Below are 26843 nucleotides of genomic sequence, written 5' to 3'. Positions count from 1 at the left end.
CTACATTTTTTGTTCTCCCTGGACTCACATCATTCCACGGAATTATAGACGACGATACTCTTACAGAAATCAAAGCCGTATTAGACAGGGAATTAAACCTCCTTATACTAAAGCCAGACATATTGCTCCCCCTTAAGCGAAAGGAAGCACAGAATGTCAATAGTATGGATGCAAACATCCATCTCGGCTTATATCACTGACTCTACAAGAAAGCAACTCAACAACATATTGAATAGATACGAAAATTTGTTTGGTCCAGTTGATCGGTGCACAGAAATCGCTACCAACGTACAGGCAGAAATAAGGACCAGCACAGAAACACCCATTTACACGAAAAGTTACCCTTACCCCGTTAACATGCGCGGCGAAGTCGAGAGGCAAATTCAAGAACTCCTTTCAGAAGGCATTATTCGTCCTTCAAAAAGCCCATATAACTCTCCCATATGGATTGCCCAAAAAATCTGGCTCAGATGTGGGGAAAAAAATATCGCATGGTGATCGATTTCAAAAGGCTGAACGCCGTAACCATCCCTGATACATATCCGATTCCTGATATCAACGGCACTATCGCTAGCCTTGGTAATGCCAAATATTTCATCACACCAGATTTAACTTCAGGATTCCACCAAATCCCAATGAAGTAGCGTGACATTCCGAAAACGGCGTTTTCCAATATGAATGGCAAGTATGAATTTTTGCGGCTTCCCTTCGGACTTAAAAATGCACCCTCGATCTTCCAACGGATGATCGACGATGTCCTCAACAAATTCATAGGTCGTGTGTGCTTCGTATATATCGACGATATAATAATTTTTAGCAAGGACGAGGCCACCCACTTAAAGGACATCGAAACAATCCTCTCCAGACTCCTAGCCGCAGGGCTCAAAGTTAAGCTTCAAAAAACGCTATTTCTAAAAAAAAAGTGTAGAATTCTTAGGCTACATCGTAACCCCCGAAGGAATATATTCAAAAAAATTAATTCAATTGAAAACCTTTTGCCACCTTCAAATTTGAAAGAGCTTAAAAGTTTCCTGGGATTAACATCCTATTACAGAAAGTTTATCCGCCACTATGCGAAAATCGCGAAACCATTTACCAACCTTAAGAGGGGGGAGCATGCACAAGTCAAAGCAACCCAATCCAAAATAGTACCAATAACACTGAATAAGGATGCCCTTAGGTCATTCGAGAACCTTAAGGAAGTGTTAACAACTTCGGAAAGTGTTTAACTTAACAACCGATGCCTCTGACTATGCAATTGGTGCAGTACTGTATCAAGACTACGACGGTAAAGACAAGCCAATAGCGTTTATCTCGAGAAGCCTTACGACCACAGAGGAAGGCTATGCAATGAATGAAAAGGAGATGCTCGCCATAGTCTGGGCGTTAGATAATCTTCGAAATTATTTATATGGTGCAAAGAAAATACGTATATTCACTGATCACCAACCGTTAACTTTCACCCTTAGCAACAGAAATTACAACGCTAAACTTAAGCGTTGGAAATCTCGAATCGAGGAATACAATTATGAGCTTGTCTACAAACCTGGAAAGTCAAATGTTGTGGCTGATGCCCTTTCTCGGCTCAAAACACAAGTAAATCAATTGACGGATTCTATCCTGCCTGCATCCGAAGTCGCTAGCCAATCCTGACGCTGCAAGTGTGGGCGAATCTACGTGCGAGACGGCTCATAGCGCGGAACAAGACAATACAGATTTAATTCCGTTCGCCGAAGCACCATTAAATGTCTTCAGGAATTAAACAATATTTGGAAGAGGGCTTCAAATCTTCGAAGAACCACATCCTGGACATTCACGTCACTATGTAGGGATAGAGAACGCTTCTGAAGAAGAACTCACCACAACACTGCAAAACAGTCGTCGGGAGTAGACGTGTTTAAACTCGCTCTGTATATTTCACTATTTTAACGCAATGAAAATCTGTGTTAAGTGCACAGGTTCGTGTGGTGATGTTGATCACCTAACTTGTGGCTTTTGTAATGCTAAAATGCATATTAAATGTGCGAATATTAGTGAAAACAAAATAAACATTTAAAAAAAACACAATAATCTGTTTTACAGATGTGACAATTGTGTTGTTGATCTGTCGTCAGTTATGCAGGCGAAAATTGCGGAGACTCAAAAAAGTCTTAGTGCTCTCAGTAGCTTTATAAAAACTTTGATTAGTGATATTCAGCAAAGTAAATCTAAAGACACACACAATGTTCGTCAAACGCGGTCAAAAACCAAAGTTGTTGAACCAAGTGAGAAACAAGCACAAAGTGCAATAAATAAAACGCTATGCCAACAAAAAGCATTGAAATCTCCCACGCGCTCAGTTCCGAATGCTACTGATGTTGTTGCTGTAAGTACGAGTCATGTTGATGGTGTAGCTGCTGCTGTCGATGGTTGTTTTCCTTATGCTAGTATCGCTGCCGCTGCTCCTGGTGTTGCTGATCCGGCCTCTGCTCTTACTTCTGCTTCTTCAGTTACTGCTGTCGATGGGTGTTCTAGTTATGCTAGTATCGCTGCCGCTGCTTCTGACGTTACTGAGCCGGCCGCTTCTCTTACTCCTGCATCTTCAGTTATTGCGCATCCCAGTAAACAAAAGATGAAAAAAATCTGAAAATGTGATCAAGAAAAACCAAAAAGCGCGACCTTTAGTTGTTGGTAGTAACCCCAATGCTAATTTGCATGTTTGTGTGCGGTAAAAATGGCTGCATTTATCGTGATTTAAGTCAACTGTAAGTGAGGAAGCAATGTTGTCTCAAAAGCTGCGAACATATTGCCTTCATTGATTCGATGCCAAAGTGTGTTAAAAAAGGACGTAGATGTTAAGTCTTTATTTAATGTTAATTTTAAACTTGGTGTCTCCCCTTCCAACTACAACAAACTGCTTGATGCGTCAATTTGGCCATCGGACGTAAAAATTAGGCCTTTTCGCTTTTTTCAAAGAGGACTGACGCAGAAAAGGAGTTCATAACTGTTTCAATTGAAGCTGCTCGTCCTTCCAAGAAGTCGTTGAAAATATATTTTCAAAATATATCAGGCATGAGATCTAAAGCCTCTGCTGTATATTCTGCTACCTCGAGTGAGGACTATGACCTGATAGTTCTTGCAGAGACGTGGTTAACAAAAGATGTCTTTGACAATGAATTTTTTGATAAAAATGTATACAATGTTTTTCGCAAAGATCGCGATAGTGTAAGTACGGGACTCTCCCGAGGAGGAGGAGTAGTGATTGCTGTGAGAAAAAAGCTACAATCCTCCGTGGTTGTTCTTGATATTGCTGAAATATCTCTTGATCAGGTCACAGTCTGTGTAAGAGGCAAAGAGAGTTTAATTGTTAGTGCATCTTATATTCCACCTAATAGTCCAGATAGGGTATACGAAGCTCATGTCGATAATATATTGCATGTTTCTAGGACAAACTTGGAGTCCAAGCTCTGTATTTTAGGAGACTATAATCTAAATAAAATTATCTGGAGTTATCTTCCTGATGAGAATACTCTCATACCTACGAATATAAATCAAGCTATGAAATATATGTAGTTGATGGTTTTTATAGCTTACAATTAGTACAAATCAATAATTTTGTGAATTCACTTCATAGAATATAGATCTCATATTTGTTAGTAATGATCTTAATTATAATTTGATTCATGCTTGTTGCCCGTTATCGAATACTGATAAACATCATGTACCATTGATCTTGGAACTTAAATTTTATGAGTTTGTACGTATGGAATACAATAATGATGTTGGTTTCAATTATAGTCGCTGTGATTTTGGTTTGATTAATAACTTAATCTCAAATATAGATTGGCAGTCTCTTTTCCGAGACTGTGATCTCGCTAGCGCTCGCTGCTTTGATTTATTTAAAAGTGTTATTTTGGAAATAGTTATCAACAATATCCCTCGTTTTCCAGCTAGGGTTTACAAATTGCCATGGTATAATAAAAATCTAAAGAGACTAAAAAATCTCCGCAATAAATATTATAAACTTTTAAAAAATTCGGGATTCCTTCGGTTCAAGCAAGAATACTTGAAGTATGTGAAAGAATTTAATTGCCTTGATAAATTTCTATATAATCGATACATTCTTAACTTTGAGAATAATATTAAATTGAATCCTAAATCGCTTTGGAACTTTATTCGTTCCAAGCAGTCCGTTTCAGCAATTCCATTGTCTGTGACCTATCAAGATAAGATTTCGTCATCGCCTAGTGAATCTGCTAATTTATTTGCGGAATTTTTTAAAGCAAACTTTGCCACTGATAATTCGTGGACTGACGATGGAGACATGTTGAATGGGATAATCTCTTCCTTTAACTTCTCTTCGTTAGTTCTTAATATTGACGACATTACGCTAAGTATTCAGACTATCAAAAATTCAAAGGAGTGCGATTTTCAACAATTCCCATCGTTATTTCTAAAGAAATGTGTTGGTTCCATTGCTGAGCCGTTGTTGCATTTATTCAACTTATCGTTAAGGCCGGGACTTTTCTTAGATGAATGGAAAACTACTTTTATCCAACCTAATCATAAGAGTGGTAGTAAAAATGATGTTGCCAACTATCGTCCAATATCGAAGATTCCGGTTATTTCTAAACTTTTTGAGAAACGGTGATGAGTAAATTATTATATTGGTTAAGCATTATATCTGCCCATATCAGCACGGTTTCATTCCAGGACGTTCGACAGTTACCAATCTTGCTATTTTTTCAAAATATTGTATCTCGGCTTTCACAGATGGCTGTCAAGTTGACTGCATCTATACAGACATGTCTAAAGCTTTTGATAGAGTATCTCACAGAGCTCTAATGGCAAAATGACAAAAATTGGGTTTTCATTCCGCATTTTTGCAGTGGATATATACTTATATATCTAACAGAGTAAATTTAGTTGCCATTGATAATGTAAGATCATCACCATACGTAGCAACCTCAGGTGTACCTCAGGGAAGTATCCTAGGTCCTCTTCTTTTTATTCTTTTTATAAATGATGTGAGTGTTTGTTTCAAGCAATGCAGTTATCTCCTCTACGCTGATGACTTAAAAATCTTTTTCAAAATTAAGAATGAGTCCGATGCTCTCACTCTTCAATCAGAGTGGCTGGTGCTGTAAAAATATGCTTGCACTTAATGACAACAAGTGTTACTGCGTAACGTACTCAAATTTATATATTACGTCAGTGATATGCCTTTAGTTAGGGTGAACAAAATCCAAGATCTGGGTATTGTATTGGACTCATCGTTTACATTTACTGAGCATAAAAATTTTGTAATCATATATTATATACATTCCCTATTGGCCTTTATTAAGAGAAATGGATCTGAGTTTAAAGACCCATATACTAAAAAACTATTGTACAATGCCTTTGTACAATCTAGACTTGAATATGGTTCCATAATATGGAGTCCCTATTATGAGGTACATAAGAAAAGGATTGAACGTGTACACAAAATATTTATGAAATACTGTTTATCTGATATAAGATTTGATTCGCCCCTCCCCTCATATATCTCAAGGTGTAGGCTAAAAATCTGCATACGTTAGAGAGTAGAAGGGTTATCTCATCGATAATATTTATCTACGACATTATTAATGGCAATATCGATTGTCCCATGCTTTTGGAGTCTTTGAACTTTTACGTTCCATCACGGAATTTGCGGCAACATAACATGTTTTCTATTGATCACTTTAAGTCTAATTATGCTCTAAATGGGCCGATCAGACGCGCTCTAATTGCCATCAACTCATTAAACAATGATCATTGTATTGATTTTTCCGTATCACGCTTTTGTTTTAAAAATGTGTCTCTATATTATGTTAATTTTTTAACACTTTCTACTTATATATAAGAAATTTTTGTTAATCTAGTCTGTAAGATTATTGTAAATCATAGCCTGAATAAATAAATATGAAATATGAAATATACGAGACCGCCGTGGTGTGATGGTAGCGTGCTCCGCCTACCAAACCGTATGCCCTGGGTTGACACCACGGGCAAAGCAACATCAAAATTTTAGAAATAAGGTTTTTCAATTAGAAGAAAATGTTTCTAAGCGGGGTCGCCCCTCGGCAGTGTTTGGCAATCGCTCCGGGTGTATTTCTGCCATGAAAAGCTCTCAGTGAAAACTCATCTGCCTTGCAGATGCTGTTGGAGGCGGAATAAAACATGTAGGTCCCATAAGGCCAATTTGTAGGGAAAATCAAGAGGCGCACGACGAAAATTGGAAGAGAAGCTCGGCCTTAGATCTCTTCGGAGGTTATCGCGCCTTACATATATTTTTATTTTTTAATATGAAATACTAAAAGAAAAACTGGACCCAAACATAGTAAATTGTATCAAAATTCAACAAAATTTATTGGGTTTACTTCAGAAGGTATATTTAGAACATTTCACCAATTATAAAATTCGTATAGCGCAGACGGTCGTGAAGGACGTGACAAATCCAGATACGGTATGTGAGGTCATAAAGAAAGAGCACAAAAGAGCTCACCGCATTGCTAGCGAGAATAGGAAGCAAATTGTAGAGCATTACTACTTCCCAAAAATGAGCAGCCAGATTAGGAAATATGTACTGGCTTTGTGAAACCTGCAAGCTTAGTAAGTACGATAGGCTTCCTAGTAGGCCAGAATTGCAAATTACACCAATCCTCACACGACCATGTGAAATCCTTTATATAGATATTTTTGAGATTCAAGGAGAAACATTTTTAAGTTCTCTTGATAAATTTTCGAAATTTGCAAAGTTTTTCCATATTAAAAACAAAAGAACCCTGCACTTTAAACAAAAAATAATGAAACTTCTCCACTATTTTAAAACCCCAAAAATTTTAGTTACGGCAAACGAACGGGGATTAATTGCCCCAGTAATACGGAATTTATTAGAATCTTTAGGAATTCAGCTTTACCGCACTCCTTCTCAGAGGAGCGAGGTTAATGGCCAAATCGAGAGATTTCACTCTACATTATTAGAAATTTACAGATGCCTAAATGTGGAAAATACGTTATTATAGCCGTAGATCGTTATAATAATTCAGCACACTCGGTCACAACCAAGAAACCATCCGAAATATTCTTCAATCGATCAGAAGCCTCTAGCTACGAAGAACTCCTTGAAAAGAGCAGAAAGATGATTAGGTTTATCAAAACACCCTTAAAAGAAAAACAAATAGCACAAATAAGAAGACATAAAAAAAGAAGGACCCCACCAAAGCATTATAAGGAAAACGACGTTATATACGTCAAAGACAAGCAAATTAAGGGAAAACGGAGACCAATCTATAAAAAAGAAATAGTCAGAAAGGATAATAAGGTTTCGGTTACCACAAAAAAATTTATAAGATACACATTAAAAACGTAAAAAGAGCCTACTCCCACGTAGAGCAACAAGAAAAAAAAAACAAAACAAAACAAAAAAAAAAGAAAACCAAAATAAAGCAATCTGGGTCTAAGAGGGAGTTCGTCTTACAAGAGCGGGCTTGTAAGTGGGACAAATCGTGCCTTAGTAGCGGGCGGCACCATCGAATTTGACAAATGGCTACGCTGCCTTCAAAATGGATCACACGATCCCCCATAGCTGGTTCGAGACATGCTAACAGCTCTAGTCACCACCAAAATGAAAAAACGAATATTTTTCGCCTAATCCGTAAAATATGGAACAAATGAAGGTTATGCGCCTAATCCGCTAAGCAATTATATTAAATATTTTGCGCCTAATCAGCAAAACTATACGAAAAATTAAGCTTATGCGTTTAATCCGCTAAGCAGTTATATTAAATATTTTGCGCGTAATCCACAAAACTATACGAAAAATTAAGTTTATGCGCCTAATCCGCTAAGCAATATTAAAAGAAAAAATTAAGTATGTTTGTTTAATGGTGTTCAGTTTATACTTATATTTAAGAATTCATGAGCTTAACACCGGCTTATAATAATTGAATTTCAATTATTATGTTTTCTAAGAGAAGCTGAAAAGAAAGAAACATTTACTGGCATATTGCGATGGAACCATTTCGAAAACCGCCAACGTAATTATCATCAGGCAATTTTGTAATGTTATCAAAGGTTTCGCCGGGATTCGAACCGTGAGTCACATGGTGAAACTGCAGTTGCCTTTAACCACTAGGCTATCCTGCTGGTATTTGTTTGCATGCTTAATTCAGTTTTTCTCATTTCTACACTAACAACATAATTGAGACATTTTGTCTCTTTATTAATTTGTGTGCCATGTAGATTTGTTTTTGTGAAGTTCTTCTTCGTTGCGAATGAGAAGCTTTGTAAACTCGGGCTCAGTTTTACATGTTTATGTATGTTTGTTTAATGGTGTGTTCAGTTTATACTTATATTTAAAAATTCATGAGCTTAACACCGGCTTATAATAATTGAATTTCAATTATTATGTTTTCTAAGAGAAGCTGAAAAGTAAGAAACATTTACTGGCATATTGCGATGGAACCATTTCGAAAACCGCCAACGTAACCATCATCAGGCAATTTTGTAATGTTATCAAAGGTTTCACCGGGATTCGAACCGTGAATCACATGGTGAAACTGCAGTTGCCTTTAACCACTAGGCTATCCTGCTGGTATTTGTTTTCATGCTTAATTCAGTTTTTCTCATTTCAACACTAACAACACAATTGAGACATTTTGTCTCTATATTAATTTGTGTGCCATGTAGATTTGTTTTTGTAAAGTTCTTCTTCGTTGCAAATGAGAAGCTTTGTAACTCGGGCTCAGTTTTACATACATATTTATGTATGTTTGTTTAATGGTGTGTTCAGTTTATACTTATATTAAAGAATTCATGAACTTAACACCGGCTTATAATAACTGAATTACAATTATTATGTTTCTAAGAGAAGCTGAAAAGAAAGAAACATTTACTGGCATATTGCGATGGAACCATTTCGAATTTTGTAATGTTATCAAGGGTTTCACCGGGATTCGAACCGTGAATCACATGGTGAAACTGCAGTTGCCTTTAACCACTAGGCTATCCTGCTGGTATTTTTTTTCATGCTTAATTCAGTTTTTCTCATTTCTGCACTAACAACACAATTGAGACAATTTGTCTCTATATTAATTTGTGTGCCATGTAGATTTGTTTTTGTAAAGTTCTTCTTCGTTGCGAATGAGAAGCTTTGTAAACTCGGGCTCAGTTTTACATATTTATGTATGTTTGTTTAATGGTGTGTTCAGTTTATACTTATATTTAAGAATTCATAAGCCTAACACCGGCTTATAATAATTGAATTTCAATTATTATGTTTTCTAAGAGAAGTTGAAAAGAAAGAAACATTTACTGGCATATTTCGATGGAACCATTTCAAAAACCGCCAACGTAATCATCATCAGGCAATTTTGTAATGTTATCAGAGGTTTCACCGGGATTCGAACCGTGAATCACTTGGTGAAACTGCAGTTGCCTTTAACCACTAGGCTATCCTGCTGGTATTTGTTTTCATGCTTAATTCTGTTTTTCTCATTTCTACACTAACAACACTGTTTATTAATTTGTGTGCCATGTAGATTTGTTTTTGTAAAGTTCTTCTTCGTTGCGAATGAGAAGCTTTGTAAACTCGGGTTCAGTTTTACATATTTATGTATGTTTGTTTAATGGTGTGTTCAGTTTATACTTATATTTAAGAATTATTGAGCTTAACACCGGCTTAGAAAACATAATAATTGAAATTCAATTATTATAAGCCGGTGTTAAGCGCATGAATTCCTAAATAAAAGAAAAAATTAAACTTATGCGCCTAATCCGCTGAGCAATTATATTAAATATTTTGCGCCTAATCAGCAAAACTATACGAAAAATTAAGCTTATGCGCCTAATCCGCTAAGCAGTTATTTTAAATATTTTGCGCCTAATCCGCAAAACTATACGAAAAATTAAGCTTATGCGCCTAATCCGCTAAGCAAAGCTAAATGAAACAAGTAAGAACGGGACTGTCTTCGGCTGTGCCGAAGACTTCATACCTTTCATGAATGGGGCTAAACAATAATCTTATCCCGTTCGTATTCTCCGAATAATCGGATGTATAAGATAAGAAATATATAGTGAACAGATCTGCACACCTTAACGATTTTTAAGATAAATATAAAATAAAAAATAGGTAGGTAATCTGTGTGAGGATGCAAAGCTTCACGTTTCTTGTGGTCTGCATGTAAAAACTATGACTACGAATCACGTATTTCAAAAATATATGACGTAAACGTAACTATTTGATGAATTTTGAAGCTTCTAGCCGTAAAAAAGGGGCAAAAATGACAGTTTGTATGAAGTGTATAATATATATACCACCGATCTCTATAATTTTTTCAGACAACAATATATGCTATATCCGTAAGCATTTTGTGAAATTTGAAGCTTCTAGCTGTTAAAACGGGGCAGAAATTGCGCAAAGTTTCTTAGCTGAACAATCGGTCGTATGAGATATATACTATATATACCACCGATCTCTATGATTTTTTCAGACAACAATATATGCTATATACGTAAGCATTTGGTGAAATTTGAAGCTTCTAGCTGTTAAAATGGGGTAGAAATTTCGAAAAGTTTCTTATCTGAACAATCGGTTGTATGAGATATATACCATATATACAACCGATCTCTATAATTTTTTCAGACAACAATATATGCTATATACGTAAGCAATCGGTGAAATTTGAAGCTTATAGCTGTTAAAATGGGGTAGAAATTGCGAAAAGTTTCTTATCTGAACAATCGGTTGTATGAGATATATACTATATATACAACCGATCTCTATGATTTTTTCAGACAACAATATATGCTATATACGTAAGCAATCGGTGAAATTTGAAGCTTATAGCTGTTAAAATGGGGTAGAAATTGCGAAAAGTTTCTTATCTGAACAATCGTTGTATGAGATATATACTATATATACAACCGATCTCTATGATTTTTTCAGACAACAATATATGCTATATACGTAAGTATTCGGTGAAATTTGAAGCTTATAGCTGTTACAATGGGGCTAAAATTTGCCAAAAATATATATATATATACTATATATATATATTATATATACCACCATATATATACTATATATACCACCGATCTTTATGATTTTTTCAGACAACAATATATGCTATATACCTAAGCATTCGTTGAAATTTGAAGCCTCTAGCTCTTAAAATGGGGCAGTAATTACGAAAAGTTCCTTATCTGAACAATCTGTTGTGGGGGATATATACTATATATACGACCGATCTCATCAATTTTTTCGGGCAACAATATGTGCAATATACGAAAGTATATGGTGAAGTTTGAAGCTTCAATCTGTTAAATTGGGTAAGATATTACAAAAATCCTCTTTTTCTGAAAAATCGGTTGTATGGAGGATATATGCTATAGTGGTCCGATCCGGTTGGTTCCGACAAATGTCTAATCGGACACCCAGATACACCCGCTCACCAAATTTTATCAAGATATCTCAAAAATTGAGGGACTAGTTTGCATGCAAACAGACAGACGGACAGACGGACATGGCTAAATCAACTCAGCTCTTCAACCTGATTATTTCGGTATACTTAATGGTGGGTCTATCTATTTTCCTTTAAGGACTTACAATTTTCGGTTTCGTGACGAAATTAATATACCATTTCATTTTCATGAAAGGTATAAAAATGGGTAGCTAATCTGTGTGAGGATGCAAAGCTTCACGTTTTTTGTGGTCTGCATGTAAAAACTATGACTACGAATCACGTATTTCAAAAATATATGACGTAAACGTAACTATTTGATGAAATTTGATGAATTTTGAAGCTTCTAGCCGTAAAAAAGGGGCAAAAATGACAGTTTGTATGAAGTGTATAATATATATACCACCGATCTCTATAATTTTTTCAGACAACAATATATGCTATATCCGTAAGCATTTTGTGAAATTTGAAGCTTCTAGCTGTTAAAACGGGGCAGAAATTGCGCAAAGTTTCTTATCTATACAATCGGTTGTATGAGATATATACTATATATACCACCGATCTCTATGATTTTTTCAGACAACAATATATGCTATATACGTAAGCATTTGGTGAAATTTGAAGCTTCTAGCTGTTAAAATGGGGTAGAAATTGCGAAAAGTTTCTTATCTGAACAATCGGTTGTATGAGATATATACCATATATACAACCGATCTCTATGATTTTTTCAGACAACAATATATGCTATATACGTAAGCAATCGGTGAAATTTGAAGCTTATAGCTGTTAAAATGGGGTAGAAATTGCGAAAAGTTTCTTATCGGAACAATCGGTTGTATGAGATATATACTACATATACAACCGATCTCTATGATTTTTTCAGACAACAATATATGCCCAACCAGCATTTTTTTAAAATATTGATCAAAAAATATTTAAATATCATACCCCAAGATGATTAAAAACGTTCAAATTTAAAAGCATTTTCTGTTCGAAAATTAACGTATCGTCGGGAGAAAAATGTACCATAAATGTGATTATTCTTGAATAATCATTTATGATTCCTATTTCGAAACGCTTGTTATTCATATTTGATATCATTGTAAAATTGAACTTTAGTTGTTTTAGAGTAATATTTGACGGCTTTTCACAGTCATTTTCTGATCATATTCGTGAACATATTTCAATCTTTTTGGTTGAGATTTTTGAATCATTTTTGAATGCGATTATGATGCATTTATTCTTCATGTCTCATTCTAAATAAAGAAAGCATGCGAAAGTGAGCTATTCGAACCACGGCTAACTCGCAAACAAACTTGACCGATATACACCTGCGACTACAACATCTAACATCAGCATTATCATCTATCTGCATCTTAAAATACGGATACGATACGGGATGTTGAAGCCGTATCCAGGTATGTCAAGATAGTTTCACTTACCTGGGTTCAAATAGCTCACAACCTATGTATTGTCCAATCATTACATTATTTATATTATATATCATATTTTCTGGGAAACTGAACGGGAGAAATGGTTGGGGAAATCTTCGTTCGCGAGCAGCATTACATTATTTTTGTCTTGCATAAATAATAAAATTTTTATATATGTATTTTTTCTTAGCTTCATGATTGAAAAATTATGTGTATGTGAAAAAAATAAAAATTTTTAATGAAAAGTAAAATTTCAACAAGTATAAAATTCATTATTCAGTCAACAAATATATTCATAAAAGATTCAGAAAGCTGAATGAAAAATGATTATAAATTTTTGATCACCTAAAGTAAACACATTTGATCAAATATGATTCCAAAATGTGATTGAAAAACTATATTCAGTTTTTATCATCAAAGGAAAGCATATTTGATTATTCTTTTTGTTCGTTTTTATGAAATATTAAAATTTAGTCATTAAAGGACTTCAAAAATGATTCCAAAAAGTGATCGAAAAATGCTTTTTAGTTTTTTATCATCAAAAGTATTCATATTTGATTATTTCTTTTGTTCAATTGTATGATAACTCATTGTTTAGTCAGAAAGAGTAATCAAATTGTATTGATATGTAGGGAAATTCAAAATTGAATCACCTAAATGCTGAGTGGGTGCTATATACGTAAGCAATCGGTGAAATTTGAAGCTTATAGCTGTTAAAATGGGGTAGAAATTGCGAAAAGTTTCTTATCTGAACAATCGGTTGTATGAGATATATACTATATATACAACCGATCTCTATGATTTTTTCAGACAACAATATATGCTATATACGTAAGTATTCGGTGAAATTTGAAGCTTATAGCTGTTAAAATGGGGCTAAAATTTGCCAAAAAATATATATATATACTATATATATATACTATATATACCACCATATATATACTATATATACCACCGATCTTTATGATTTTTTCAGACAACAATATATGCTATATACCTAAGCATTCGTTGAAATTTGAAGCCTCTAGCTCTTAAAATGGGGCAGTAATTACGAAAAGTTCCTTATCTGAACAATCGGTTGTGGGGGATATATACTATATATACGACCGATCTCATCAATTTTTTCGGGCAACAATATGTGCAATATACGAAAGTATATGGTGAAGTTTGAAGCTTCAATCTGTTAAATTGGTTAAGATATTACAAAAATCCTCTTTTTCTGAAAAATCGGTTGTATGGAGGATATATGCTATAGTGGTCCGATCCGGTCGGTTCCGACAAATGTCTAATCGGACACCCAAATACACCCGCTCACCAAATTTTATCAAGATATCTCAAAAATTGAGGGACTAGTTTGCATACAAACAGACAGACGGACAGACGGACAGACGGACATGGCTAAATCAACTCAGCTCTTCAACCTGATTATTTCGGTATACTTAATGGTGGGTCTATCTATTTTCCTTTAAGGACTTACAATTTTCGGTTTCGTGACGAAATTAATATACCATTTCATTTTCATGAAAGGTATAAAAATGCAGCTTATGCGCCTAATCCGCTAAGCAAAAGAAAAAAAATTATGAAAAACCGGAAGAAGAAATATAATGAAAAACAAAAAAAAATACAAAATCAAATACTTTTACCTCTTTTTCGTCTTTCCTTTTCTTTCTTTTGGTATTTTTCCTAATTTTCTCCTCTACTAACCAAATCTATATAACCTCAATTATCCTTTCAAATTTAAACATCGAAATTTAACATTACTTTGCACGCCTTATTAGTACACTCGAAAGCAAAACAAGAAGAAAAACTAGCCATTCAAACTAATTTTAACAATGAAAATATAAAACTTTATTTTGAACAATCGAAATGTAAAATTTTTTTTTTTTTTCAAAACAGCAAATTGTTCTACACATTAGTAAAGCAAAAAAATATAACAGCCTTGTTGTTTAGGCCCACAATTTGCCTCCACCGAGCAGGAGAAGAGACGGATGAAGTGCTATCCATTCACGCTTCTTAGTCAGCATTTTATCGCGATGCACCGCAAAATCGCCAGGCGGAAGCAATTACACATTCACCACAACAGGACATCGGGGGATCGGATCCACGGCCGTTCCGACCCCTGTTAGCCCATGAGAAACGAAGCCATAGGAGCGCGGAATCACAGCCTTTGCGCTCCCCAAATAAACGTCGCATTCATAATCATCCCATCCACCATGAACGCAGACTGGCTACTCGGTCACGCCAACTGCACCGCACGACGGATTCCTCCCACAACGACGGCAACCGACGTCTATGCCGAGGTGCTAACACCGGGAGTTTTGCACCCATCTTTCGGAGCGCTGCTCGCGCAAAGTACGATCTTCGGGTGGGTACTTTCGGGGACCCACCCGATCTAGTATGCCTTAAGGGTGATTTAGTTTTTACTTTTTTATTTAAGTTTGTGCATTTAAATAGTACGTTTTTTCGAAATAAATGGAGTCTTTCTTTAAACGGCAAGAAATATGAACACGTATATCTTCTTGTTTCTTTTTCTCAGTCCCTAGCTCTAGGCGAACACGGCTCGTCAAATTTTAACCACGAAGGGAAAAAGTGGCGAATGACCGAGGCATCAGAAACCAAGCTCGCACACTATGCAATCCATCTTGCGTGCCGCCAAGCCCGCGGACTGGCCGTCGTTAGGTTAAGTTAGTTACAATTAGTTATAAGTTTTTTATTTTTTTCCTCTTCACGGTCGGTGATCCTTGGAGGACTGTGAGGTTGCGTACCGCAAGGTGGCGGCATGTTTAGGCCCAATGCCTTACTTTTACTTGAGTGACGGCGCCCCTTCCTAACGTTTTAATAATATTTCCAGCCACCCACACTCACGCCGCATCCGCGTGCATGCATGCATATGCATGCGTTTCATACACATGCGTGTGTGTTTCTGCAGGTTGTCAGCACCCATGCACGTATATGTGGGGGTGGTTGTCTGTGTGGCTTTTCCCCTTCTTAACACCAGAGGACTTTTTCGCGGCTTAGCGATTGTCATCAACGGGACAACCGGCCTCTTTTTCGATCGACCGCCAACCAGCACACATCGCCGAGGATCACCACCGTCACTTGAAGCACAAAGGTAAGATTGTATCCATTTTATATTTTCTTACCCTCTAATTAAAACACTATTATAACGAGGAAATCCTCTTTGCGTTTTTCTCTATTTTATTTCGAGTGAACCATCAATCCCGAGATCGACCCGTGTGCGCCTACCCACTGCCGGTTTCAGACGCACCCAGGCCGAACACTTGTGAATCCTGCACAAAACGAAAACAAAAGAAAGGAAGTAGCTATTCGTCCAAAATTTTGATCTTTTTTATCTTTCAGAATGAACTGAAAGTGAAAACAAGTAAGGAAGGCTAAGTTCGGGTGTAACCGAACATTACATACTCAGTTGAGAGCTATGGAGACAAAATAAGGGAAATCACCATGTAGGAAAATGGACCTAGGGTAACCCTGGAATGTGGTTGTATGACATGTGTATCAAATGGAAGGTATTAAAGAGTATTTTAAGAGAGAGTAGGCCATAGTTCTATTGATGGACGCCATTTAGGGATATCGCCATAAAGGTGGACCAGGGCTGACTCTAGAATTTGTTTGTACGATATGGGTATCAAATGAAAGGTGTTACTGAGCATTTTAAGAGGGAGTGGGCCTTAGGTCTATCGGTGGACGCCTTTTCGAGATATCGCCATTAAGGTGGACAAGGGGTGACTCTAGAATGTGTTTGTACGATATGGGTATCAAATGAAAGGTGGTAATGAGTATTTTAAAAGGGAATGGGCTTTAGTTCTATAGGTGAACGCCTTTTCGAGAAATCGCCATAAAGGTGGACCAGGGGTGACTCTAGAATATGTTTGTACGATATGGGTATCGAATGAAAGCTGTTAATGAGTATTTTGAAAAGGAGTGATCCTTAGTTCCATAGGTCGACGCCGTTTCGAGATATCGCCAAATCAAACGAAAGGTGTTACTGAGCATTTTAAGAGGGAGTGGGCATGAGGTCTATAGGTGGACGCCTTTTCGAGATATCGTCATTAGGGTGGGCAGGGGTGACTCTAGAATGTGTTTGTACGATATGGGTATCAAACGAAAGGTGTTACTGAGCATTTTAAGAGGGAGTGGGCATTAGGTCTATAGGTGGACGCCTTTTCGTGAAATCGCCATTAGGGTGGGCCAGGGGTGACTCTAGAATGTTTGTACGATATGGGTATCAAACGAAAGGTGTTACTGAGCATTTTACGAGGGAGTGGGCATTAGGTCTATAGGTGGACGCCTTTTCGAGATATCGCCATTAGGGTGGGCCAGAGGTGACTCTAGAATGTGTTTGTACGATATGGGTATCAAATGAAAGGTGGTAATGAGTATTTTAAAAGGGAGTAATCCTTAGTTCAATAGGTGGACGCCTTTTCGAGATATCGCCATAAAGGTGGACCAAGGGTGACTCTAGAATGTTTGTACGATATGGGTATCAAACGAAAGGTGTTACTGAGCATTTCAAGAGAGAGTGGGCATTAGGTCTATAGGTGGACGCCTTTTCGAGATATCGCCATTAGGGTGGGCCAGGGGTGACTCTAGAAGGTTTGTGCGATATGGGTAAGAAACGAAAGGTGTTACTGAGCATTTTAAGAGGGAGTGGACATTAGGTCTATAGGTTGACGCCTTTTCGAGATATCGCCATTAGGGTGGGCCAGGGGTGACTCTAGAATGTTTGTACGATATGGGTATCAAACGAAAGGTGTTACTGAGCATTTTAAGAAGGAGTGGACATTAGGTCTATAGGTGGACGCCTTTTCGAGATACCGCCATTAGGGTGGGCCAGGGGTGACTCTAGAATGTTTGTACGATATGGGTATCAAACGAAAGGTGTTACTGAGCATTTTAATAGGGAGTGGGCATTAGGTCTATAGGTGGACGCCTTTTCGAGATATCGCTATTAGGGTGGGCCAGGGGTGACTCTAGAATGTTTGTACGATATGGGTATCAAACGAAAGGTGTTACTGAGCATTTTAATAGGGAGTGGGCATTAGGTCTATAGGTGGACGCCTTTTCGAGATATCGCCATTAGGGTGGGCCAGGGGTGACTCTAGAATGTGTTTGTACGATATGGATATCAAATTAAAGGTATTAATGAGGGTTTTAAAAGCGAGTGGCCCTTAGATGTATATGTGAAGGCGTTCTCGGGATATCGACCAAAATGTGGACCAGGTGATCCAGAAAATCATCTGTCGGGTCCTGCTAATTTATTTATATATGGAATACCACTAACAGTATTCCTGCCAAGATTCCAAGGGCTGTGGATTTCGCCTTGTAGAACTTTTTCATTTTCTTCTACTTAATATGGTAGGTGTCACACCCATTTTACAAAGTTTTTTCCAAAGTTATATTTTGCGTCAATAAACCAATCCAGTTACAATGTTCCATCCCTTTTTTCGTATTTGGTATAGAATTATGGCATTTTTTTATTTTCCGTAATTTTCGATATCGATAAAGTGGGCGTGGTTATGGTCGGATTTCGGCCATTTTTTATATCGAGATAAAGTGAGTTCAGATAAGTACGTGTGCTAAGTTTAGTAAAGATATATCGATTTTTGCTCAAGTTATTGTGTTAACGGCCGAGCGGAAGGACAGACGGTGGACTGTGTATAAAAACTGGGCGTGGCTTCAACCGATTTCGCCCTTTTTCACAGAAAACAGTTATCGTCCTAGGAGCCAAGCCTCTACCAAATTTCACAAGGATTGGTTAATTTTTGTTCGACTTATGGCATTAAAAGCATCCTAGACAAATTAAATGAAAAAGGGCGGAGCCACGCCCATTTTGAAATTTTCTTTTATTTTTGTAATTTGTTGCACCACATCATTACTGGAGTTGAATGTTGGCATAATTTACTTATATGCTGTAAAGATATTAACTCTTCTTTTAAAATTTGAATTAAAAAAATTTTTTTTTTAAAAAGTGGGCGTGGTCGTTCTCCGATTTTGCTAATTTTTATTAAGCAGACATAAAGTAATAAGGGTAATGTTCCTGCCAAATTTCATCATGATATCTTTAACGACTGCCAAATTACAGCTTGCAAAACTTCAAATTACCTTCATTTAAAAGTGGGCGGTGCCACGCCCAATGGCCAAAATTTTACTAGTTTTCTTTTCTGCGTCATAAGCTCAACTCGCCTACCGAGTTTCATCGCTTAATGCGTATTTGGTAATGAATTATCGCACTTTTTTGATTTTTCGAAATTTTCGATATCGAAAAATTGGGCGTGGTTATTGTCCGATATCGTTCATTTTAAATAGCGATCTGAGATGAGTGCCCAGGAACATATATACCAAATTTCATGAAGATACCTCAAAATTTACTCATGTTATCGTGTTAACGGACAGACGGACGGACGGACGGACGACTGTGTATAAAAACTGGGCGTGGCATCAACCGATTTCGCCCATTTTCACAGAAAACAGTTAACGTCGTAAAATCTACTCCCCTACCAAATTTCAAAAGGATTGGTTAATTTTTGTTCGACTTATGGCGTTAAAAGTATCCTAGACAAATTAAATGAAAAAGGGCGGAGCCACGCCCATTTTGAAATTTTCTTATATTTTTGTATTTTGTTGCACCATATTATTACTGGAGTTGAATGTTGACAGAATTTACTTATATACTGTAAAGATATTAAATTTTTTGTAAAAATTTTACTTAAAAAAAAAATTTTTTTTAAAAGTGGGCGTGGTCCTTCCCCGATTTTGCTAATTTTTATTAAGCGTACATATAGTAATAGTAGTAACGTTCCTGACAAATTTCATCATGATATCTTCAACGACTGCCAAATTACACCTTACAAAAGTTTTAAATTACCTTCTTTTAAAAGTGGGCGGTGCCACGCCCATTGTCCAAAATTTTACTAATTTTCTATTCTGCGTCATAAGTTCAACTCATCTACCAAGTTTCGTTGCTTTATCGGTCTTTTGTAATGAATTATCGCACTTTTTCGGCTTTTCGAAATTTTCGATATCGAAAAAGTGTTCGTGGTTATAGTCCGATATCGTTCATTTTAAATAGCGATCTGAGATGAGTGCTCAGGAACCTACATACCAAATTTCATCAAGATACCTCAAAATTTACTCAAGTTATCGTGTTAACGGACGGACGGACGGACGGACGGACGGACATGGCTCAATCAAATTTTTTTTCGATCCTGATTATTTTGATATATGGAAGTCTATATCTATCTCGATTCCTTTATGTATGTACAGCCAACCGTTATCCAATCAAACTTAATATACTCTGTGAGCTCTGCTCAACTGAGTATAAAAACACAACACAACAATGTTTGTACTAGAATTTCCGGACGAATAGGAACAGCCCAAACGAAACAAAAATATATTTTGTAAACCCTCTACTAACACATTTAACTACTAAAAGTACGAGTAAAAACCTAGTCTTAACACACTTAAACAGTCAATAAGTAATCGAAACATTTTTTTTTGTTAACCCAATAACAATAACCTACATTCATAGAATCTAATGATTACTAACCCAATAACATTAACCTACATTCATAGAATCTAATGATTACTAACCCACTAACAATATTAAATTAGATATAACATTTGGCGTTGTAGATTCCCACTGCTAGCATCGGTCATCAGCGGACTCCATATTTTCAATTACAAGGCACCAATCGTAACGATCCAGGACGGAAATGGGTAGATCATCGGTGGGTCATTTAAGCTGGTACACGTCGTCAACCTCCAACAATATGTCACAGTTCTGATGCAAATGCAAAACCTTACAGGTCGACTAATGAAACGACCCAATGACCAACTCTTAGCGCAGCTGTACATTAACCAAACATTGGGGCGACTCGAAGAGTTGATGGCAACCAGAAGCAAAACGAGAATAATCCGATCTATTGACTGGATAGGCTCAGCGGTTTTTGCGTATTGGTATAGCGGAATATTAATTCTTGTATATTTTGTTGCTCCTGATATTGTTGTTGTTGCCTGCTTGTGCTTGGTGATGATGCTGCTTAGCTGGTTGTTGATTTTTATAATTGTTTGATTGTTTTATATTTTTTCGAAAATTTTTCAAACACTTTTTTTCTCTTTAAAAAGGGTGTTCACCAAAAAACGTTTTTTTTTTTTTTGTTGTAAATAGTAGTGTATATTTTATATATATTTATTGCTTTTTAACTAAGCACTTTGAAAATTTTTAAGCTATTGCATAGATTTTATCGCGGGCTTGGCGCCTAAATCAAAAAGAACCGTTACGGATATTTGTCAAAAAAGATCCGAAAAGGTTCGTAAAGGTTCGGTGTTAGCAACAGGCCAAATACATAAAATTGGATCTCTATCATAAACAGCTGTGGGCACCAGTGTTGCCAGGTTAGCCTTTTCGAGGCTAAATTTAGCCTTTTGTTTTTGCCTTTAGCCTCGAAATTTTGGGTTTAGCTTCGTGACTTTTTTCTAGCCTTTTTTATTCCGAATGTATTTTTAATAATTTCTAAAATAAAATAATTTCAATAGTTCCTGTGAACACCTAATACCTAGTAATATGAGTTCTCTACAAAAGATTAATTCTTTTTCTGCTGAATATTCGTTGAAAGTTTCAAAGCCAGAAGTATTTTGTTACTTTGAAAAAGAGAAATGTAGTTATTCTTCATTAATAGAGTTGCAGTGGCGAAAACTTATAAATATACAATGGAAAAATGTACACTCCACCATGGAATTTTGGTCGGAAGTCCGAGAACATAAAAATGCATTAAACGAACCTCCTTTTTTAGAACTTGTCGAATTCATATTTAGTTTTTTAGTATTACCACTCAGTAACGCGGAGGTTGAAAGAATTTTTATGGGCATGAAAATTCTGAAAATCTAAATTAAGGAACAAACTAAAAATTAAAATGCTTAATGCGCTGCTTAATATTAGATGCTAGTTAAAACGCTTATCTAAATGTTGTAATGATTTTGAAATTACCGATGATCTCATATCTATGGTAAATAGCCAAACTTTATACGCAGACCTAAGCTCTTCTGATTCTTCAGACGGGGAATATTTTATATAAATAGTTTGTAATATTTTTTTTTTGTATATACACATATGCAATCATTTAAAGTAATTCCATGTGCTAGTCAAAGAAAATGTGCCCGATATGTTTTGAAACAAGAAGTTATGTTTATAAGATTTTATTTTTAAATGTGTAAACTAAAATATAAAAAAAAATTTTATGAATTAACCAAAAAAAATGTCTGGCCTTTTTTAGCTGCGTTTTTTCTAAATTTAGCTTTTTCTAACCTTTTTTTTTTGCCAATCTAGCTTCTTTTTTTTCATCACCTGGCAACACTGGTGGTCACCACTACATTTACACGGTTACCAAATTGAGAATGTGTTAGTAACCACGAACGCGTAGCGAGCACGAAAGCAAAATCAATTATTTATTTAATTTGATTTCAATGCTTGAACGGTGAACACGTGTCACACGCACACTTTGGTACTCTGTTTTAAGCGCGCGTGCGACACTTCCTCACCGTACGACCATCGAAATCAAACTAAAAGAGCTGTCGTTGATTTTCACAAAGTAGCCATTGTGCTATCGCTTATCGTATACATATATGGTCGCTTAAAAGCCAACCTAATAAAACCGCACTGCGTTTTTTTAGCGCACGCAAACAACCGGCGTTTTTTTCCCTAACCCAAATAAGCATGCGTTGCGACAATGTAAAGCATGTGTGCAAACGTCAAATCTAAATGTCACGCAGAACAAAAATCGGAAATCGGGTTAGGTTTTCAAGCAGCAAATTCAATTTGAGTTGCTCTTATACAAGTTGTATGTGCATAAGACATTTTTGACAGAAAACGACTTGCGTGCGTTTATATTAGTTTGGCTTGTTAGCAGGTGCTAAGCTCACGCCCACCCCGGATCATAAAGTTAAAGTTAAAGTGAAAGTTAAAGTTAAAGTTAATGTTAAAGTTAAAGTTAAAGTTAAAGTTAAAGTTAAAGTTAAAGTTAAAATTAAAGTTAAAGTTAAAGTTAAGGTTAAAGTTAAAGTCAAAGTTAAAGTTAAAGTTAAGTTTAAAGTTAAAGTTAGAGTTAAAGTTAAAGTTAAAGTTAAAGGTAAAGTTAAAGTTAAAGTTCAAGTTCAAGTTAAAGTTAAAGTTAAATTTAAATTTAAAGTTAAAGTTAAAGTTAAGTTTAAAGTTAAAGTTAAAGTTAAAGTTAAAGCTGAAGTTATAGTTAAAGTTAAAGTTAAGTTTAAAGTTAAAGTTAAAGTTAAAGTTAAAGTGAAAGTTAAAGTTAAAGTTAAGTTTAAAGTTAAAATTAAGGTTAAATTTAAAGTTCGAGTTAAAGTTAAAGTTAAGGTTAAATTTAAAGTTAAAGTTAAGGTTAAAGTTAAAGTTAGAGTTAAAGTTAAAGTTAAAGTTAAGGTTAAAGTTAAAGTCAAAGTTAAAGTTAAGTTTAAAGTTAAAGTTAAAGTTAAAGTTAAAGTTAAAGTTAAATTTAAATTTAAAGTTAAAGTTAAGGTTAAAGTTAAAGTTAAAGTTAAATTTAAAGTTAAAGTTAAAGTTAAAGTTAAAGCTAAAGTTAAAGTTAAAGTTAAAGTTAAAATTAAAGTTAAAGTTAAAGTGAATGTTAAAGTTAATGCGAAAGTTAAAGTTAAAGTTAAAAATAAAGTTAAAGTTAAAGTGAAAGTTAAAGTGAAAGTTAAAGTTAAAGTTAAGTTTAAAGTTAAAATTAAGGTTAAATTTAAAGTTCGAGTTAAAGTTAAAGTTAAGGTTAAATTTAAAGTTAAAGTTAAGGTTAAAGTTAAAGTTAGAGTTAAAGTTAAAGTTAAATTTAAAGTTAATGTTAAAGTTAAAGTTAAAGTTGAAGTTAGAGTTAAAGTTAAAGTTAAAGTTAAAGTTAAAGTTAAAGTTAAAGTTAAAGTTAAAGTGAAAGTGAAAGTTAAAGTTAAAAATAAAGTTAAAGTTAAAGTGAAAGTTAAAGTTAAAGTTAAAGTTAAAGTTAAAGTTAAAGTGAAAGTGAAAGTTAAAGTTAAAGTTAAAGTTAAAGTTAAAGTTAACGTTAAAGTTAAAGTGAATGTTAAAGTTAAAGCGAAAGTTAAAGTTAAAGTCAAAGTTAAAGTTAAGTTTAAAGTTAAAGTTAAAGTTAGAGTTAAATTTAAGTTAAAGTTAAAATTAAAGTTAAAGTTAAAGTTAAATCGAAAGTTAAAGTTAAAGTTAAAAATAAAGTTAAAGTTAAAGTTAAAGTGAAAGTGAAAGTTAAAGTTAAAGTTAAAGTGAAAGTTAAAGTTAAAGTTAAAGTTAAAGTTAAAGTTAAAGTTAAAGTTAAAGTTAAAGTTAAAGTAAAAGTTAAAGTTAAAGTGAATGTTAAAGTTAAAGCGAAAGTTAAAGTTAAAAATAAAGTTAAAGTGAAAGTTAAAGTTAAAGTTAAGGTTAAAGTTAAAGTTAAAGTTAAAATTAAAGTTAAAGTTAAAGTTAAAGTTAAAGTTAAAGTTAAAGTTAAAGTTAAAGTTAAAGTTAAAGTTAAAGTTAAAGTTAAAGTTAAAGTTAAAGTTAAAGTTAAAGTTAAAGTTAAAGTTAAAGTTAAAGTTAAAGTTAAAGTTAAAGTTAAAGTTAAAGTTAAAGTTAAAGTAAAAGTTAAAGTTAAAGTGAATGTTAAATTTAAAGCGAAAGTTAAAGTTAAAGTTAAAAATAAAGTTAAAGTTAAAGTGAAAGTGAAAGTTAAAGTTAAAGTAAAAGTTAAAGTTAAAATTAAAGTTAAAGGTTGGCTTGTTAGCAGGTGCTAAGCTCACGCCCACCCCGGATCATAAAGTTAAAGTTAAAGATAAAGCGAATGTTAAAGTTAAAGCGAAAATTAAAGTTAAAAATAAAGTTAAAGTGAAAGTTAAAGTTAAAGTTAAATTTAAGGTTAAAGTTAAAGTTTAAGCTAAAGTTAAAGTTAAAGTTAAAGCTAACGTTAAAGTTACAGTTAAAGTTAAAGTTAAAGTTAAAGTTAAAGTTAAAGTTAAAGTTAAAGTTAAAGCTAAAGTTAAAGTTAAAGTTAAAGTTAAAGTTAAGTTAAAGTTAAAGTTATAGTTAAAGTTAAAGTTATAGTTAAAGTTAAAATTAAAGTTAAAGTTAAGTTAAAGTTAAAGTTAAAGTTAAAGTTAAAGTGAATGTTAAAGTTAAAGCGAAAGTTAAAGTTAAAAATAAAGTTAAAGTGAAAGTTAAAGTTAAAGTTAAAGTTAAGGTTAAAGTTAAAGTTAAAATTAAAGTTAAAGTTAAAGTTAAAGTTAAAGTTAAAGTTAAAGTTAAAGTTAAAGTTAAAGCTAAAGTTAAAGTTAAAGTTAAAGTTTAAGTTAAAGTTAAAGTTAAAGTTAAAGTGAATGTTAAAGTTAAGGCGAAAGTTAAAGTTAAAGTTAAAAATAAAGTTAAATTTAAAGTTAAAGTGAAAGTTAAAGTTAAAGTCAAAGTCAAAGTTAAAGTCAAAGTTAAAGTTAAAGATAAAGTTAAAGTTAACGTTAACGTTAAAGTTAAAGTTAAAGTTACAGTTAAAGTTAAAGTTAAAGTTAAAGTTAAAGTTAAAGTTAAAGTTAAAGTTAAAGTTAAAGTTAAAGTTAAAGTTAAAGTTAAAGTTAAAGTTAAAGTGAAAGTTAAAGTTAAAGTTAATGTTAAAGTTAAAGTTAAAATTAAAGTTAAAGTTAAAGTTAAAATGAAAGTTAAAGTTAAAGTTAATGTTAAAGTTAAAGTTAAAGTTAAAGTTAAAGTTAAAGTTAAAGTTAAAGTTAAAGTTAAAGTTAAAGTTAAAGTTAAAGTTAAAATTAAAGTTAAAGTTAAAGTTAAAGTAAAAGTGAATGTTAAAGTTAAGTCGAAAGTTAAAGTTAATTTAAAGTTAAAGTTAAAGTTAACGTTAAAGTTAAAGTTAAAGTTAAAGTTAAAGTTAAAGTTAATGTTAAAGTTAAAGTTAAAGTTAAAGTTAAAGTTAAAGTTAAAGTTAAAGCTAAAGTTAAAGTTAAAGTTAAAGTTAATGTTAAAGTTAAAGTTAAAGTTAAAGTTAAAGTTAAAGTTAAGTTAAAGTTATAGTTAAAGTTAAAGTTATAGTTAAAGTTAAAGTTAAAGTTAAAATTAAAGTTAAAGTTAAAGTTAAAGTTAAGTTAAAGATAAAGTTAAAGTTAAAGTGAATGTTAAAGTTAAAGCGAAAGTTGAAGTTAAAAATAAAGATAAAGTGAAAGTTAAAGTTAAAGTTAAAGTTAAAGTTAAGGTTAAAGTTAAAGTTAAAGTTAAAGTTAAAGTTAAAGTTAAAGTTAGAGTTAAAGTTAAAGTTAAAGCTAAAGTTAAAGTTAAAGTTTAAGTTTAAGTTAAAGTTAAAGTGAATGTTAAAGTTAAGGCGAACGTTAAAGTTAAAGTTAAAAATAAAGTTAAATTTAAAGTTAAAGTGAAAGTTAAAGTTAACGTCAAAGTTAAAGTTAAAGTTAAAGATAAAGTCAAAGTTAAAGTTAAAGTTAAAGTTAACGTTAACGTTAAAGTTAAAGTTAAAGTTAAAGTTACAGTTAAAGTTAAAGTTAAAGTTAAAGCTAAAGTTAAAGTTAAAGTATAAGTTAAAGTTAAAGTTGAAGTGAATGTTAAATTTAAGGCGAAAGTTAAAGTTAAAAATAAAGTTAAATTCAAAGTTAAAGTAAAAGTTAAAGTCAAAGTTAAAATAAAGTTAAAGTCAAAGTTAAAGTTAAAATTAAAGTTAAAGTTAAAGTTAAAGTTAAAGTTAAAGTTAAAGTTAACGTTAAAGTTAAAGTTAAAGTTACAGTTACAGTTACTGTTAAAGTTAAAGTTAAAGTTAAAGTTAAAGTTAACGTTAAAGTTAAAGTTGAAGTTAAAGTTAAAGTTAAACTGAAAGTTAAAGTTAAAGTTAATGTTAAAGTTAAAGTTAAAGTTAAAGTTAAA

This window comes from Eurosta solidaginis, chromosome X, assembly GCF_040869045.1.
Source record: "Eurosta solidaginis isolate ZX-2024a chromosome X, ASM4086904v1, whole genome shotgun sequence".
Taxonomy (NCBI): Eukaryota; Metazoa; Arthropoda; class Insecta; order Diptera; family Tephritidae; genus Eurosta; species Eurosta solidaginis.
Note: the sequence above shows the minus strand (reverse complement) of the source record.